This window comes from Arachis duranensis, chromosome 9 (assembly GCF_000817695.3).
Source record: "Arachis duranensis cultivar V14167 chromosome 9, aradu.V14167.gnm2.J7QH, whole genome shotgun sequence".
NCBI classification, from domain to species: Eukaryota; Viridiplantae; Streptophyta; class Magnoliopsida; order Fabales; family Fabaceae; genus Arachis; species Arachis duranensis.
Window position 1 is genome coordinate 90,491,075 of NC_029780.3, and position 7,091 is coordinate 90,498,165.

Below are 7,091 nucleotides of genomic sequence, written 5' to 3' on the forward strand. Positions count from 1 at the left end.
TCTTGGAGTTAAACGCCAGCTTTTTTGCCAGTTTGGGCGTTTAACTCCCATTTGGGTGCCAGTTCCGGCGTTTAACGCTGGAATTCCTGAGGGTGACTTTGAACGCCGGTTTGGGCCATCAAATCTTGGGCAAAGTATGGACTTTCATATATTTCTGGAAAGCCCAGAATGTCTACTTTCCAACGCCGTTGAGAGCGCGCCAATTGGGCTTCTGTAGCTCCAGAAAAGCCACTTCGAGTGCAGGGAGGTCAGAATCCAACAGCATCTGCAGTCCTTTTTGGTCTCTGAATCAGATTTTTGCTCAGGTCCCTCAATTTCAGCCAGAAAATACCTGAAATCACAGAAAAACACACAAACTCATAGTAAAGTCCAGAAAAGTGAATTTTAACTAAAAACTAATAAAAATATACTAAAAAATAACTATATCATACCAAAAACATACTAAAAACAATGCCAAAAAGTGTACAAATTATCCGCTCATCACCGGCTTTCATGAGCTATTTTCTTCTGAAAGTCTAATTGTACTTCATTTTTATGATTTGAATTAGTGAAATCCAGTTCATATTTTCTCTTGAAAGGTTTATTTACTTTTAACCAAGTAGGTAGAATCATTTTTTATATGTAGTTGCATTCATATAGATAGGTTGTATCTCATGCTTTCTACCATTCCTCTTCACTCTTATAGCTTCTCTTGAGCTTAGCATGAGGACATGCTAATGTTTAAATGTGGGGAGATTTGATGCACCACTATTTTGTGGTACATCTTGTGCTTAATTGAGTGAATTTTATGCACTAATCTCACACTTATTCATGTAAATTGCATGTTTTACATTTTCCTTCCTGAATTTGTGCTATGATTGAAAACATGTTTCTTTGGTCTTAATTCAGCTAATTTTAATCCTCTCTCATTACCATTTGATGCCTTGATATGTGTGTTAAGTAATTTCAGGGTTTATAAGGCAGGAATGGCTTAGAGGATGGAAAGGAAGCAGGAAAAAGTGGAAGGAATACAAGAAACTCAAGGAATTGCTGAGCTGTCCAGTCTGACCTCTTCGCACTCAATCGATCTTAACTTGAGCTACAGAGGTCCAAATGAGCCGGTTTCAGTTGCCTTGGAAAGCTAACATCTGGGGCTTCACAACAATATATATAAATTGCCATAGCTGCCTGACTGTTAAGAAACATGCACGTGTGGATCACGCATATGCGTGACCTGGTGAAAGTTCAATCCACGCGTATGCGTGGACAATGCGTACACGTGACATGCGCACGTGCTGCACGTATCAGAAATCGCTGGGGGCAATTTTTGGGCTATTTTTGGCCCAATTTTTGGCACAGGAAATACATAATAGAAGCTGCAGAGTGGGGGAATCAGATTCATTCATCATTTACTTCTCATTCACACAATTTTAGGTTTTATATGTAGTTTTCAGAGAGAGATGCTCTCTTCTCTCTGTAGGTTTTAGGATTTAGGATTTCTCTTCTACTCTTATTGATTACTCATTGTTATTATTTTAGTTTGTGAACTTTTGATGTTAGATTCAATTTCCATATTAATGCAATTGACTGTTTGGATTTTATTATCTCTTATTGTTTTTCTATGTTTTTATGTTATGCCCTCCAAGTACTTGACAAAATGCTTTGAAGGATTTTACGTTCTTGGATTGGTAGAGTAATTGGTAACACTTGAGTTATCAAACTCCTTGTTGATTGATAATTGAAAGTTGCTTATTGATTTGGATTCCACTAAAGCTAGTCTTTCGTCAGGAGTTGACTAGGACTTGAGGAATCAAATTGATTAGTCCACTTGACTTTCCTTCATTCGTTGAGGGTTAACTAAGTGGGAGCAAAGAACAATTCTCATCAAAATTGATAAGGATAACTAGGATAGGATTTCCAGTTCTCATACCTTGCCAAAAGTTTTTCCAGTCATTTGATTTTCATTACCAATTACTATTCTTGCTTCTTATCCAAAAAAAAAACCCCAAAAACACACTTTTCCATAAGCAATTATAAGCATACTTCTCTGCAATTCCATGAGAGACGACCCGAGGTTTAAATACTTCGGTTATTATTTATTAGGGGTTTGTACTTGTGACAAACAATCTTTTGTATGAAAGGATTTTAGTTGGTTTAGAAGCTATACTTTTAACGAGCCTTTATTTGTGAATTCTAAACCACACTAAAGCCCATTTTCCCCGACAACGGCGCCATTTTGACGAACGGACATTAGTTTGGTCTAGAATTCACAAATAAAAGGCTCTTTGAAAGTATAGCTTCTAAACCAACTAAAATCCTTTCGTACAAAAGATTATTTGTCATAAGTACAAACCCCTAATAAATAATAACCGAAGTATTTAAACCTCGGGTCGTCTCTTAAGGAATTGCAGGGAAGTATGATTATAATTGGTTATGGAAAAGTGTGTTTTGGGTTTTTTTTTTAGATAAGAAGCAAGAATAGTAAATGGTAATGAAAATCAAATGACTGGAAAAACTCTTGGCAAGGTATGAGAATTGGAAATCCTATCCTAATTATCCTTATCAATTGTGATGAGAATTGTTCATTGCTCCTACTTAGTTAACCCTCAATGAATGAAGGAATTTCAAGTGGACTAATCAATTTGATTCCTCAAGTCCTAGTCAACTCCTGAGGAAAGACTAGCTTTAGTAGAATCCAAATCAATCGGCAACTTTCAATTATCAATCAACAAAGAGTTTGATAACTTAAGTATTACCAATTACTTAACTAAGCCAAGATCGTAAAATCCTACTCTAACATCCTTCTAAGCATTTTGTCAAGTACTTGGAGGGTATAACATTATTACATAGAAAAGCAATAAGAAATAATAACATTGAGTAATCAATAAGAGTAGAAGAGAAATCTTAAATCCTAAAACCTAGAGAGAGGAGAGAGAGAGCCTCTCTCTCTAAAAACTACATCTAAAATCTAAAATTGTGTGAATGAAAAGTGAATGATGAATGAATCTGATTCCCCCACTCTACAACTTCTATTCTGTGTTTTCTGGGCAAAAAACTAGGCCAAAAACAGCCCAGAAATTACCCCCAGCAATTTTTGATACGTCGAGCACGTGCGCATGTCACGCGTACGCGTCGTCCACACGTATTCATGGATTGAACTTTCACCAGGTCACGCATACACGTGATCCACGCGTGCGCATCACTTAACAGCCAGGTAACTATGGTAAATTATATATCGTTGCAAAGACCCGGATGTAGCTTTCTAATGCAACTAAAACCGGCTCATTTGGATCTCTGTAGCTCATGTTATGATCGACTGAGTGCAAAGAGGTCAGGCTGGATAGCTCAGTAACTCCTTCAGTTTCTTGTATTCCTTCCACTTTTACCTGCTTCCTCTCCATCCTCTAAGCCATTCCTGCCCTATAAACCCTGACATCATTTAACACACATATCAAGGCATCGAATGGTAATGAGAGAGGATTAAAATTAGATGAATTAAGACCAAAGAAACATGTTTTCAATCATAGCACAAATTCAGGAAGGAAATGTAAAACAGGCAATTTACTTGAATAAGTGTGAGATTAGTGGATAAAATCCACTCAATTAAGCACAAGATGTACCACAAAATAGTGGTGCATCAATCAATCTTAGTTAATGTAGGTTAAATGCCTACAGAAATGGAAGGGGGTTAGTGGCTTGCTTAGGAGGGGTCTTATCAGCATTTGCATGAGTCTGACCATCCCTATTTGGGCGTTCAACGCCCTTGTTGCACCTTTCCTGGCATTTGAAGATTGGATTTTTGACGGTTTAGAATTTCACTAATGAAATCTCGTTGTAAAGTATAGTTTCTAAACCAAGCAATAATCTTTTCATACAAAAGATTGTTTGTCACAAGTAATAAACCCCTAAATTTATAAACCGAAGTATTGGAACCTCAGGTCGTTCTCCCTAGGAATTGTAATAAAGTGTCTTGTTATTGGTTGTGAGTTATATTTGGGGTTTTTAAGATTTTAGACAAGAAATATAAATGGCAAAGAAAATAAACTAACAACTAATAAAGCTCTTGGAAAGATATGAGAGCTAGAAGTCCTATCCTAGTTATCCTTCTCAATTGTTACAACAAATTGTCCATTACTCTCACTTAGTTAACCTCTAACCATAAAGGAAAGTCAAGTGGATGAATCAATTTGATTCCTCAAGTCTTAATCTACTCTTAAAGGAAAGATTAGCTTTGGAGGCATTCAAATCAATTAGCAACTTTTAATTATCAATCAACAAAGGAATTAGATAACTCAAGAGTCACTAATTACTCTACCTAGGCCAAGAGGAACAAAACATACACTAAAACCCAACCAAGCATTTCATCAAACACTTGGAAGGTACAAAAGAAAAGCAAAGCAAATTGACAACAAGAATAGAATCTAACAACAATTATTGAAAAGAATTAACAACAACAATCAAAAGAAACACATTTATTATGAATTACCTTGATTGAATTGAAAGAGAGTAGAAGAAATAAAAGTAGATCTACAACAAAACACAAGAACAACATAAAAGAGATTACAACAAGAGAATGGAAGAAGAATGAATGTAACTACAAGGAATTAAGAAGAAAAAGTAGAAGAAAGAATGAATCTAAATCTAGATCTAAGAACTAAACCTAATCATAATCCTAATCCTAGAGAGAAGTGAGAGCTTCTCTCTCTAAAACTAACTCTAAACTAATCCTAATGTGTGTGAATGAATGGAATCCCCATTTGCTCTTCAATCCTTGACTTTAAATAGCATCTTTGGTGCCAAAGTTGGTTGGGATTGGGCCCCACAACCCTTCTCAATTTGCTGGGCACGTTTTCATTAAAAAAATCATAAACTAGCACCGACGCATACGCGCACAGCATGCGTACGCATCCATGGGGTGATTCGCAATGCACGCGTAAGCGCTTGGTGCGCGCGTGCGTCCATGGGCGAGTTTAACTCTTTGACTTTTCATAATTTTTCCACTTTGCATGCTTTCCTCTTCACTCCTTTGATCCATTCCTAGCCCTTTTCAAACTGAAACTACTTAACAAACAAATCAAGGCATCTAGTGGAATCAAAGATGAATTAAATTTAGCTAATTAACGACCTAGAAAGCATGTTTTCACACTTAAGCCCAAATAAGGAGACAATCACAAAACCATGCTATTTCATTGAATAAATGTGGGTAAAAGGTCATAAAATCCCTTAAATTCAATACAAGATAAACCCTACAAATGGGGTTTATCAACCTCCCCACACTTAAACCAAGTATGTCCTCATGCTTAAACCAACAGTGAAGCAAAGGTATGGCATTTATTCAATGGAACTAAACTATGTGTAACCTATCTAAATGAATGCAATTGCTTGGTCAAAATAAATCAATTCCCAAGAAGCATATATGCACAAGGGCTAAGGACTAGCAAGTCTAATCTCCAATTGGGTTGAGTCATTAAATATTTTTACAAACTTGCATGAAAGGAGATGATCATAGGTGGAAACATGTAATTGAGTATCGAACCCTCACCGGATGTGTTTGCACTCTATTCACTAGGGGTGGGCAAAAAAACCAGATCCAAACCAATTTAAAAAAATCCAAACCAAACCATTTAAAAAAAACCAGTTTTAAACCAAAAAAATCCAAACCAAATTATATTTATTTTATAGTTTGGTTTTTGATCCAATCCATTTAAATGGTTTTAAACCGGATCCAAATCCAGATCCAAATTAAAATCCAGATCTAAAAAAACCCTAATTTTGATTTTTGAGTCTTTTCCTCTTCGACAAATCCCTTTCAACGAAACCAAATCCACTCTCCGACAAATCTACCATCAACATTTCTTTTTCTCTGCCTCTCGTCGGAGCTCGCCGGTGGTTCGTCGGCCACTACCTCTTCGAGTCTTCAGTCTTCACTTTGATTCGAGACTCTGTCTCTCTGCCTCGAGTCCTTGACCTCCTGATGTGTGGAAAACGATCCAACACAAAACTCACCGGCAAGTATACCGGCTCGCATCAAGTAATAAAACTCACGGCAGTGAGGTCGATCCCACAGGGATTGAAGGATTAAGCAATTTTAGTTTAGTGGTTGATTTAGTCAAGCGAATCAAGTATTGGTTGAGTGATTTTGTATTCAACAGTAAGTAAATAGCAGGAAATGTAAAGGGAGAGGGATGAATTGCAGAAATTAAAGAGAACTGAAAGTAAAGATGCTGAATCTTAATGAACAAGAAATTAAACGACTGAAACTTAAAGTGCAAGAAATGTAAATTGCGGTAACTTAAAGTGCAAGAAATATAAATTGCTTGAATAAAGAAGGGATTTGAGGACTGGGATTTTAGAATTTAAGCAAGGAAAATTAAATTGCAACAATTAACTAAGCAAGAGATGAATTGAAATTGACTAGATCTTCAAACAGCAAATGGAAATTCAATTGCAGCAGTGGTTCAGTAGAAGAACCTAAAAGAGAAAATCAGATCTCAGGACTCCAGAGACTAGATAGCAGAGTCTGGATCTCAATTGCCTTCTTAGATCCAAGTTCACAAAGCAATTAAAAAGAAATTGAAGATTGTAGCAGTAAAGGAAATGGAATTTAACTCAATTATGCAGTAGGAAAATCAAAGAGATCTTAAATGGAGATTGAGACAGAAGTTCCTCAAATCTTCACAGTCAAGACTCAAACAAAACCCAGTAAAGAAAATAAAACAATCAGAGGAAGAAGAAGTGAATTCTCTCCTCCAATTCTCAAGCCAATTTTGCAGAAAACAAAAAAATGGCAAGTGAGCTCTCAAGTTGACTAAGGATGAAAATTAAAATGAAAGTAAGCTCCCCTTCTAATCCTAACTAACACCTATTTATACACTTTCTATTTTGGATCTAAGAATTTTGAGTGGGCTTTTTGATTTGGTGAAGTGAATTAAGTTGGATTTTTGAGTGAAATTCAGCCCATGTTGCTCCCGGGAGGTTGCTCTGCTCTTGTGGAGGGCAGAGCAGGGAAGCCTTGCATGTGGATCCAACTAGCGTGCCAAATTTGGGAGGGGCATCAGGATGCTGCCCTGCCCTTGTGGAGAGCAGGGCAGTGTTGTCATGGTGCGTCCAAG